The sequence below is a fragment of the Siphateles boraxobius genome, unplaced genomic scaffold (genome assembly GCF_051911475.1).
Source record: "Siphateles boraxobius isolate OS27281-9 unplaced genomic scaffold, OSU_SipBor_1 25, whole genome shotgun sequence".
Taxonomy (NCBI): domain Eukaryota; kingdom Metazoa; phylum Chordata; class Actinopteri; order Cypriniformes; family Leuciscidae; genus Siphateles; species Siphateles boraxobius.
In genome coordinates, this window is record NW_027508866.1 from 37,427,501 (window position 1) to 37,440,000 (window position 12,500).

A 12,500-nucleotide genomic window follows, 5' to 3' on the forward strand; every position below is an offset into this window, starting at 1 on the left:
CAATAAATCCCGATCCCAAAAGAATTCCTGTTCATCAGTGACGAATCACAAGTATAGATCTTTCTGTTCTCACTAAACAAACCTTTAGTGTTTAGATTCAATTACAGATCCTGGTAAATATCAACTCAAGCTTCGTGATTAAATGACGTCTACATACAACACTGCTATCGTATTGATATTAGGGCGCACGATATTGAAGAAAAATGCGATAACTCATTAAATAATGCGATATTCGATATGCGATACAATAATGCTTAAAGTGTGTAAAATAATCTTAAACTATCTTTAAAATATATTTCAAATATATAAGTGTTTCACATTCTTTTTGTGACAAGAAAACATCCTCATGAAATGGCGTATGTATGACATGCCAATTCGTATTTCCATTTTTAGCGTGCTATCAACATGCATAATCGCTTTTCAGCGTGTTTATCAACGCTGTTGACTTAACGTTACATTACTGTATATAAATATATGACCTACCCCAACCCCGTCCCTAAACCTACCCGTCACTGGGGTTAATACCATTTATGAGTCTTCCCCTACCATCCTAGGAAAAAAAATATCACTCCCCAGATGTAGATATACATTTTGTTTCGTTTCGCTCGGACATTTAATGGCGTACACATACACGCGGAATAACTCGGACATTTAACGGCGTAGACATAAACGCGGAATCACTCGGACATTTAACGGCGTAGACATAAACGCGGAATCACTCGGACATTTAACGGCGTAGACATAAACGCGGAATCACTCGGACATTTAACGGCGTAGACATACACGCGGAATCACTCGGACATTTAACGGCGTTTACATACACGCGGAATCACTCGGACATTTTTCAGCGTGTTTATCAACGCTGTTGACTTAACGTTACATTACTGTATATAAATATATGACCTACCCCAACCCCGTCCCTAAACCTACCCGTCACTGGGGTTAATACCATTTATGAGTCTTCCCCTACCATCCTAGGAAAAAAAATATCACTCCCCAGATGTAGATATACATTTTGTTTCGTTTCGCTCGGACATTTAATGGCGTACACATACACGCGGAATCACTGGGACATTTAACGGCGTAGACATACACACGGAATCACTCGGACATTTAACGGCGTAGACATACACTCGGAATCACTCGGACATTTAACGGCGTAGACATACACGCGGAATCACTGGGACATTTAACGGCGTAGACATACACACGGAATCACTGGGACATTTAACGGCGTAGACATACACACGGAATCACTCGGACATTTAACGGCGTACACATACACGCGGAATCACTCGGACATTTAACAGCGTAGACATACACGCGGAATCACTCGGACATTTAACGGCGTTTACATACACGCGGAATCACTCGGACATTTAACGGCGTAGACATACACGCGGAATCACTCGGACATTTAACGGCGTTTACATACACGCGGAATCACTCGGACATTTAACGGCGTAGACATACACTCGGAATCACTCGGACATTTAACGGCGTAGACATACACGCGGAATCACTCGGACATTTAACAGCGTAAACATACACGCGGAATCACTCGGACATTTAACGGCGTTTACATACACGCGGAATCACTCGGACATTTAACGGCGTAGACATACACGCGGAATCACTCGGACATTTAACAGCGTAAACATACACGCGGAATCACTCGGACATTTAACGACGTAGACATACACTCGGAATCACTCGGACATTTAACGGCGTTTACATACACGCGGAATCACTCGGACATTTAACGGCGTTTACATACACGCGGAATCACTCGGACATTTAACGGCGTAGACATACACGCGGAATCACTCGGACATTTAACAGCGTTTACATACACGCGGAATCACTCGGACATTTATAGGCGTAGCCATACACTCGGAATCACTCGGACATTTAACGGCGTAGACATACACTCGGAATCACTCGGACATTTAACGGCGTTTACATACACGCGGAATCACTCGGACATTTAACGGCGTTTACATACACACGGAATCACTCGGACATTTAACGGCGTAGACATACACGCGGAATCACTCGGACATTTAACGGCGTTTACATACACGCGGAATCACTCGGACATTTAACGGCGTAGACATACACTCGGAATCACTCGACATTTAACGGCGTAGACATACACGCGGAATCACTCGGACATTTAACGGCGTAGACATACACGCGGAATCACTCGGACATTTAACGGCGTAGACATACACACGGAATCACTCGGACATTTAACGGCGTTTACATACACTCGGAATCACTCGGACATTTAACGGCGTAGACATACACTCGGAATCACTCGACATTTAACGGCGTAGACATACACGCGGAATCACTCGGACATTTAACGGCGTAGACATACACGCGGAATCACTCGGACATTTAACGGCGTAGACATACACACGGAATCACTCGGACATTTAACGGCGTAGACATACACGCGGAATCACTCGGACATTTAACAGCGTAAACATACACGCGGAATCACTCGGACATTTAACGGCGTTTACATACACGCGGAATCACTCGGACATTTAACGGCGTAGACATACACGCGGAATCACTCGGACATTTAACGGCGTTTACATACACGCGGAATCACTCGGACATTTATAGGCGTAGCCATACACTCGGAATCACTCGGACATTTAACGGCGTAGACATACACTCGGAATCACTCGACATTTAACGGCGTTTACATACACGCGGAATCACTCGAATATTTAACGGCGTAGACATACACGCGGAATCACTCGACATTTAACGGCGTAGACATACACGCGGAATCACTCGACATTTAACGGCGTACACATACACGCGGAATCACTCGAATATTTAACGGCGTAGACATACACGCGGAATCACTCGACATTTAACGGCGTAGACATACACGCGGAATCACTCGACATTTAACGGCGTTTACATACACGCGGAATCACTCGGACATTTATAGGCGTAGCCATACACTCGGAATCACTCGGACATTTAACGGCGTAGACATACACTCGGAATCACTCGGACATTTAACGGCGTTTACATACACGCGGAATCACTCGGACATTTAACGGCGTTTACATACACACGGAATCACTCGGACATTTAACGGCGTAGACATACACGCGGAATCACTCGGACATTTAACGGCGTTTACATACACGCGGAATCACTCGGACATTTAACGGCGTAGACATACACGCGGAATCACTCGGACATTTAACGGCGTAGACATACACTCGGAATCACTCGGACATTTAACGGCGTAGACATACACTCGGAATCACTCGACATTTAACGGCGTAGACATACACGCGGAATCACTCGGACATTTAACGGCGTAGACATACACGCGGAATCACTCGGACATTTAACGGCGTAGACATACACACGGAATCACTCGGACATTTAACGGCGTAGACATACACGCGGAATCACTCGGACATTTAACAGCGTAAACATACACGCGGAATCACTCGGACATTTAACGGCGTTTACATACACGCGGAATCACTCGGACATTTAACGGCGTAGACATACACGCGGAATCACTCGGACATTTAACGGCGTTTACATACACGCGGAATCACTCGGACATTTATAGGCGAATGTTTAACGGCGTAGACATACACGCGGAATCACTCGACATTTAACGGCGTAGACATACACGCGGAATCACTCGACATTTAACGGCGTACACATACACGCGGAATCACTCGAATATTTAACGGCGTAGACATACACGCGGAATCACTCGACATTTAACGGCGTAGACATACACGCGGAATCACTCGAATATTTAACGGCGTAGACATACACGCGGAATCACTCGGACATTTAACGGCGTAGACATACACGCGGAATCACTCGACATTTAACGGCGTAGACATACACGCGGAATCACTCGACATTTAACGGCGTACACATACACGCGGAATCACTCAGACATTTAACGACGTAGACATACACGCGGAATCACTCGACATTTAACGGCGTACACATACACGCGGAATCACTCGACATTTAACGGCGTAGACATACACGCGGAATCACTCGGACATTTAACGGCGTAGACATACACGCGGAATCACTCGACAATTAACGGCGTAGACATACACGCGGAATCACTCGACATTTAACGGCGTACACATACACGCGGAATCACTCAGACATTTAACGACGTAGACATACACGCGGAATCACTCGACATTTAATGGCGTAGACATACACGCGGAATCACTCGACATTTAACGGCGTAGACATACACGCGGAACCACTCGACATTTAACGGCGTACACATACACGCGGAATCACTCAGACATTTAACGACGTAGACATACACGCGGAATCACTCGACATTTAACGGCGTACACATACACGCGGAATCACTCAGACATTTAACGACGTAGACATACACGCGGAATCACTCGTCATTTAACGGCGTAGACATACACGCGGAATCACTCGACATTTAACGGCGTACACATACATGCGGAATCACTCGGACATTTAACGGCGTTTACATACACGCGGAATCACTCGACATTTAACGGCGTAGACATACACGCGGAATCGCTCGACATTTAACGGCGTAGACATACACGCGGAATCGCTCGACATTTAACGGCGTAGACATACACGCGGAATCACTCGGACATTTAACTGCGTTTACATACACGCGGAATCAATCGACATTTAACGGCGTAGACATACACGCGGAATCGCTCGACATTTAACGGCGTACACATACACGCGGAATCACTCGACATTTAACGGCGTAGACATACACGCGGAATCACTCGACATTTAACGGCGTAGACATACACGCGGAATCACTCGACATTTAACGGCGTACACATACACGCGGAATCACTCAGACATTTAACGACGTAGACATACACGCGGAATCACTCGACATTTAACGGCGTAGACATACACGCGGAATCACTCGACATTTAACGACGTAGACATACACGCGGAATCACTCGTCATTTAACGGCGTAGACATACACGCGGAATCACTCAGACATTTAACGACGTAGACATACACGCGGAATCACTCGACATTTAACGGCGTAGACATACACGCGGAATCACTCAGACATTTAACGACGTAGACATACACGCGGAATCACTCGACATTTAACGGCGTAGACATACACGCGGAATCACTCAGACATTTAACGACGTAGACATACACGCGGAATCACTCGACATTTAACGGCGTACACATACATGCGGAATCACTCGACATTTAACGACGTAGACATACACGCGGAATCACTCGTCATTTAACGGCGTAGACATACACGCGGAATCACTCAGACATTTAACGACGTAGACATACACGCGGAATCACTCGACATTTAACGGCGTAGACATACACGCGGAATCACTCAGACATTTAACGACGTAGACATACACGCGGAATCACTCGACATTTAACGGCGTAGACATACACGCGGAATCACTCAGACATTTAACGACGTAGACATACACGCGGAATCACTCGACATTTAACGGCGTAGACATACACGCGGAATCACTCAGACATTTAACGGCGTAGACATACACGCGGAATCGCTCGACATTTAACGGCGTAGACATACACGCGGAATCGCTCGACATTTAACGGCGTAGACATACACGCGGAATCACTCGGACATTTAACGGCGTTTACATACACGCGGAATCAATCGACATTTAACGGCGTAGACATACACGCGGAATCGCTCGACATTTAACGGCGTACACATACACGCTGAATCAATCGACATTTAACGGCGTAGACATACACGCGGAATCAATCGACATTTAACGGCGTAGACATACACGCGGAATCACTCGACATTTAACGGCGTAGACATACACGCGGAATCACTCGACATTTAACGGCGTACACATACACGCTGAATCAATCGGCATTTAACGGCGTAGACATACACGCGGAATCAATCGACATTTAACGGCGTAGACATACACGCGGAATCACTCGGACATTTAACGGCGTTTACATACACGCGGAATCAATCGACATTTAACGGCGTAGACATACACGCGGAATCGCTCGACATTTAACGGCGTACACATACACGCTGAATCAATCGACATTTAACGGCGTAGACATACACGCGGAATCAATCGACATTTAACGGCGTAGACATACACGCGGAATCACTCGACATTTAACGGCGTAGACATACACGCGGAATCGCTCGACATTTAACGGCGTACACATACACGCTGAATCAATCGACATTTAACGGCGTAGACATACACGCGGAATCAATCGACATTTAACGGCGTAGACATACACGCGGAATCACTCGACATTTAACGACGTAGACATACACGCGGAATCACTCGACATTTAACGGCGTAGACACGCGGAATCACTCGGACATTTAACAGCGTTTACATACACGCGGAATCACTCGGACATTTATAGGCGTAGCCATACACTCGGAATCACTCGGACATTTAACGGCGTAGACATACACTCGGAATCACTCGGACATTTAACGGCGTTTACATACACGCGGAATCACTCGGACATTTAACGGCGTTTACATACACACGGAATCACTCGGACATTTAACGGCGTAGACATACACGCGGAATCACTCGGACATTTAACGGCGTTTACATACACGCGGAATCACTCGGACATTTAACGGCGTAGACATACACTCGGAATCACTCGACATTTAACGGCGTAGACATACACGCGGAATCACTCGGACATTTAACGGCGTAGACATACACGCGGAATCACTCGGACATTTAACGGCGTAGACATACACACGGAATCACTCGGACATTTAACGGCGTTTACATACACTCGGAATCACTCGGACATTTAACGGCGTAGACATACACTCGGAATCACTCGACATTTAACGGCGTAGACATACACGCGGAATCACTCGGGACATTTAACGGCGTAGACATACACGCGGAATCACTCGGACATTTAACGGCGTAGACATACACACGGAATCACTCGGACATTTAACGGCGTAGACATACACGCGGAATCACTCGGACATTTAACAGCGTAAACATACACGCGGAATCACTCGGACATTTAACGGCGTTTACATACACGCGGAATCACTCGGACATTTAACGGCGTAGACATACACGCGGAATCACTCGGACATTTAACGGCGTTTACATACACGCGGAATCACTCGGACATTTATAGGCGTAGCCATACACTCGGAATCACTCGGACATTTAACGGCGTAGACATACACTCGGAATCACTCGACATTTAACGGCGTTTACATACACGCGGAATCACTCGAATATTTAACGGCGTAGACATACACGCGGAATCACTCGACATTTAACGGCGTAGACATACACGCGGAATCACTCGACATTTAACGGCGTACACATACACGCGGAATCACTCGAATATTTAACGGCGTAGACATACACGCGGAATCACTCGACATTTAACGGCGTAGACATACACGCGGAATCACTCGACATTTAACGGCGTTTACTTACACGCGGAATCACTCGGACATTTATAGGCGTAGACATACACGCGGAATCACTCGGACATTTAACGGCGTAGACATACACTCGGAATCACTCGGACATTTAACGGCGTTTACATACACGCGGAATCACTCGGACATTTAACGGCGTTTACATACACACGGAATCACTCGGACATTTAACGGCGTAGACATACACGCGGAATCACTCGGACATTTAACGGCGTTTACATACACGCGGAATCACTCGGACATTTAACGGCGTAGACATACACGCGGAATCACTCGGACATTTAACGGCGTAGACATACACTCGGAATCACTCGGACATTTAACGGCGTAGACATACACTCGGAATCACTCGACATTTAACGGCGTAGACATACACGCGGAATCACTCGGACATTTAACGGCGTAGACATACACGCGGAATCACTCGGACATTTAACGGCGTAGACATACACACGGAATCACTCGGACATTTAACGGCGTATACATACACGCGGAATCACTCGGACATTTAACAGCGTAAACATACACGCGGAATCACTCGGACATTTAACGGCGTTTACATACACGCGGAATCACTCGGACATTTAACGGCGTAGACATACACGCGGAATCACTCGGACATTTAACGGCGTTTACATACACGCGGAATCACTCGGACATTTATAGGCGAATGTTTAACGGCGTAGACATACACGCGGAATCACTCGACATTTAACGGCGTAGACATACACGCGGAATCACTCGACATTTAACGGCGTACACATACACGCGGAATCACTCGAATATTTAACGGCGTAGACATACACGCGGAATCACTCGACATTTAACGGCGTAGACATACACGCGGAATCACTCGAATATTTAACGGCGTAGACATACACGCGGAATCACTCGGACATTTAACGGCGTAGACATACACGCGGAATCACTCGACATTTAACGGCGTAGACATACACGCGGAATCACTCGACATTTAACGGCGTACACATACACGCGGAATCACTCAGACATTTAACGACGTAGACATACACGCGGAATCACTCGACATTTAACGGCGTACACATACACGCGGAATCACTCGACATTTAACGGCGTAGACATACACGCGGAATCACTCGGACATTTAACGGCGTAGACATACACGCGGAATCACTCGACAATTAACGGCGTAGACATACACGCGGAATCACTCGACATTTAACGGCGTACACATACACGCGGAATCACTCAGACATTTAACGACGTAGACATACACGCGGAATCACTCGACATTTAACGGCGTAGACATACACGCGGAATCACTCGACATTTAACGGCGTAGACATACACGCGGAACCACTCGACATTTAACGGCGTACACATACACGCGGAATCACTCAGACATTTAACGACGTAGACATACACGCGGAATCACTCGACATTTAACGGCGTACACATACACGCGGAATCACTCAGACATTTAACGACGTAGACATACACGCGGAATCACTCGTCATTTAACGGCGTAGACATACACGCGGAATCACTCGACATTTAACGGCGTACACATACATGCGGAATCACTCGGACATTTAACGGCGTTTACATACACGCGGAATCACTCGACATTTAACGGCGTAGACATACACGCGGAATCGCTCGACATTTAACGGCGTAGACATACACGCGGAATCGCTCGACATTTAACGGCGTAGACATACACGCGGAATCACTCGGACATTTAACGGCGTTTACATACACGCGGAATCAATCGACATTTAACGGCGTAGACATACACGCGGAATCGCTCGACATTTAACGGCGTACACATACACGCGGAATCACTCGACATTTAACGGCGTAGACATACACGCGGAATCACTCGACATTTAACGGCGTAGACATACACGCGGAATCACTCGACATTTAACGGCGTACACATACACGCGGAATCACTCAGACATTTAACGACGTAGACATACACGCGGAATCACTCGACATTTAACGGCGTAGACATACACGCGGAATCACTCGACATTTAACGACGTAGACATACACGCGGAATCACTCGTCATTTAACGGCGTAGACATACACGCGGAATCACTCAGACATTTAACGACGTAGACATACACGCGGAATCACTCGACATTTAACGGCGTAGACATACACGCGGAATCACTCAGACATTTAACGACGTAGACATACACGCGGAATCACTCGACATTTAACGGCGTAGACATACACGCGGAATCACTCAGACATTTAACGACGTAGACATACACGCGGAATCACTCGACATTTAACGGCGTACACATACATGCGGAATCACTCGGACATTTAACGGCGTTTACATACACGCGGAATCACTCGACATTTAACGGCGTAGACATACACGCGGAATCGCTCGACATTTAACGGCGTAGACATACACGCGGAATCGCTCGACATTTAACGGCGTAGACATACACGCGGAATCACTCGGACATTTAACGGCGTTTACATACACGCGGAATCAATCGACATTTAACGGCGTAGACATACACGCGGAATCGCTCGACATTTAACGGCGTAGACATACACGCGGAATCACTCGACATTTAACGGCGTACACATACACGCTGAATCAATCGACATTTAACGGCGTAGACATACACGCGGAATCAATCGACATTTAACGGCGTAGACATACACGCTGAATCAATCGACATTTAACGGCGTAGACATACACGCGGAATCAATCGACATTTAACGGCGTAGACATACACGCGGAATCACTCGACATTTAACGGCGTAGACATACACGCGGAATCACTCGACATTTAACGGCGTACACATACACGCTGAATCAATCGACATTTAACGGCGTAGACATACACGCGGAATCAATCGACATTTAACGGCGTAGACATACACGCGGAATCACTCGGACATTTAACGGCGTTTACATACACGCGGAATCAATCGACATTTAACGGCGTAGACATACACGCGGAATCGCTCGACATTTAACGGCGTACACATACACGCTGAATCAATCGACATTTAACGGCGTAGACATACACGCGGAATCAATCGACATTTAACGGCGTAGACATACACGCGGAATCACTCGACATTTAACGGCGTAGACATACACGCGGAATCGCTCGACATTTAACGGCGTACACATACACGCTGAATCAATCGACATTTAACGGCGTAGACATACACGCGGAATCAATCGACATTTAACGGCGTAGACATACACGCGGAATCACTCGGACATTTAACGACGTAGACATACACGCGGAATCACTCGACATTTAACGGCGTAGACACGCGGAATCACTCGACATTTAACGGCGTAGACATACACGCGGAATCACTCGACATTTAACGGCGTAGACATACAGGCAGAATCACTCGGACATTTAACGGCGTAGACATACACGCGGAATCACTCGACATTTAACGGCGTAGACATACAGGCAGAATCACTCGGACATTTAACGGCGTGGACATACACGCGGAATCACTCGGACATTTAACGGCGTAGACATACACGCGGAATCACTCGACATTTAACGGCGTAGACATACACGCGGAATCACTCGACATTTAACAGCGTAGACATACAGGCAGAATCACTCGACATTTAACGGCGTAGACATACACGCGGAATCACTCGACATTTAACATCGTAGACATACACGCAGAATCACTCGACATTTAACGGCGTAGACATACACGCGGAAGATGACGGTTCGTTTCATGTTCCCAGTTGTTTCATAGATCCGGGATGAAAATGCATCCTTTGGAAATAAAATATCGCACATCATCACATTCCCTTCATCATACCTGGAGATAGACATGGTGTTATTTCAGTTAGGCTAATAGCTGGTGTGATTTGCATTGAAAGATGATCTTATGGAAAGTTCCCCATGTCTATCTCAAGGTATGATGAAGGGAATGTGATGATGTGGGATATTGTATTTCCAAAGGCCAAGGGAACTTTATCAGGATGCATATTATCCTGGATCCATGAAATAACTGGCCTTTAAAAATAAAAATCAGCTGTCTCTATGGGAATTTAACATAGGGGTGTCCTGACTTATGCACCCTGTATTTTAAGGAAGAACATTTATTTATTTACGATACATTATTCATTCACAAAGAAAATTGGTGTCCTTAAAGGTTGGATTTTTCCTCATTTTTCTAATTAAGGCATTAAGATCAATTTCCAAAAGAAGATTTTTTTATTCCTCTTTTTAGCCAACTTTAGCATGCGTGTATTCACTTATGCTATCCACTGTATGTTTGCGATCTTTCGATAATTTCGATATATTGTGCAGCCCTAATTGATATCTGCTGCTAAATCAACTAAAATAACCACTTCATTATAAAGCAATGCTGACAGAAAGACTATTAATGTCCAACTCCATCGGGTTCCTGTTATGTAAGATGAGCTCAGAGCGAAGGAATCCCAGCTATTGCTGAAGTCATTTTCTGAGGAATTTTTACTAGGTAATTATTTATTTCTAAACCATATTTCTGAAAGAAACACATGAGGTCAGGGCGTTTGTTCCCGCATCGGTGGTTTCTGCGATCCGTGATTCGCTGGAATTCCTGTCCGCACATCCGAAAGCACAAAGATCAGGAATGTCACATTCTTGCAAGATGAAGCAAAAATGTTCATGATGTCATTTAATCAGGATGAACAGTGAAGCTTTTAATGCAGTGATAAAGCGTTCGACACATTCCTGAAGACTATAACTAACTGTGAAACTATGACGCTTTATTAAATGTGACTTTTGAGTTCACTATTATTGTTGCCTATTATTGTTCCTACATGTTTTAATTTTAATTAGCTTATTTAACAATGCATAATAATAATTGAATAGCTGAATTTTCAGCATCATTGTTGAAAACCGGGGAAAAAATACTTTTATTCATTAAGGACACATTAAATTGATTAAAAGTGACAGTAAAGACATTTATAGTGT

General features: G+C 45.6%; 1 protein-coding gene across 3 annotated transcripts in view; it reads left to right on the top strand.

The window, feature by feature from the left end:
- The window catches only part of glis3 (GLIS family zinc finger 3), a 68,610-nt gene that overhangs the window by 35,421 nt on the left and 20,689 nt on the right, over window positions 1-12,500 (top strand). The window lies entirely within an intron of this gene.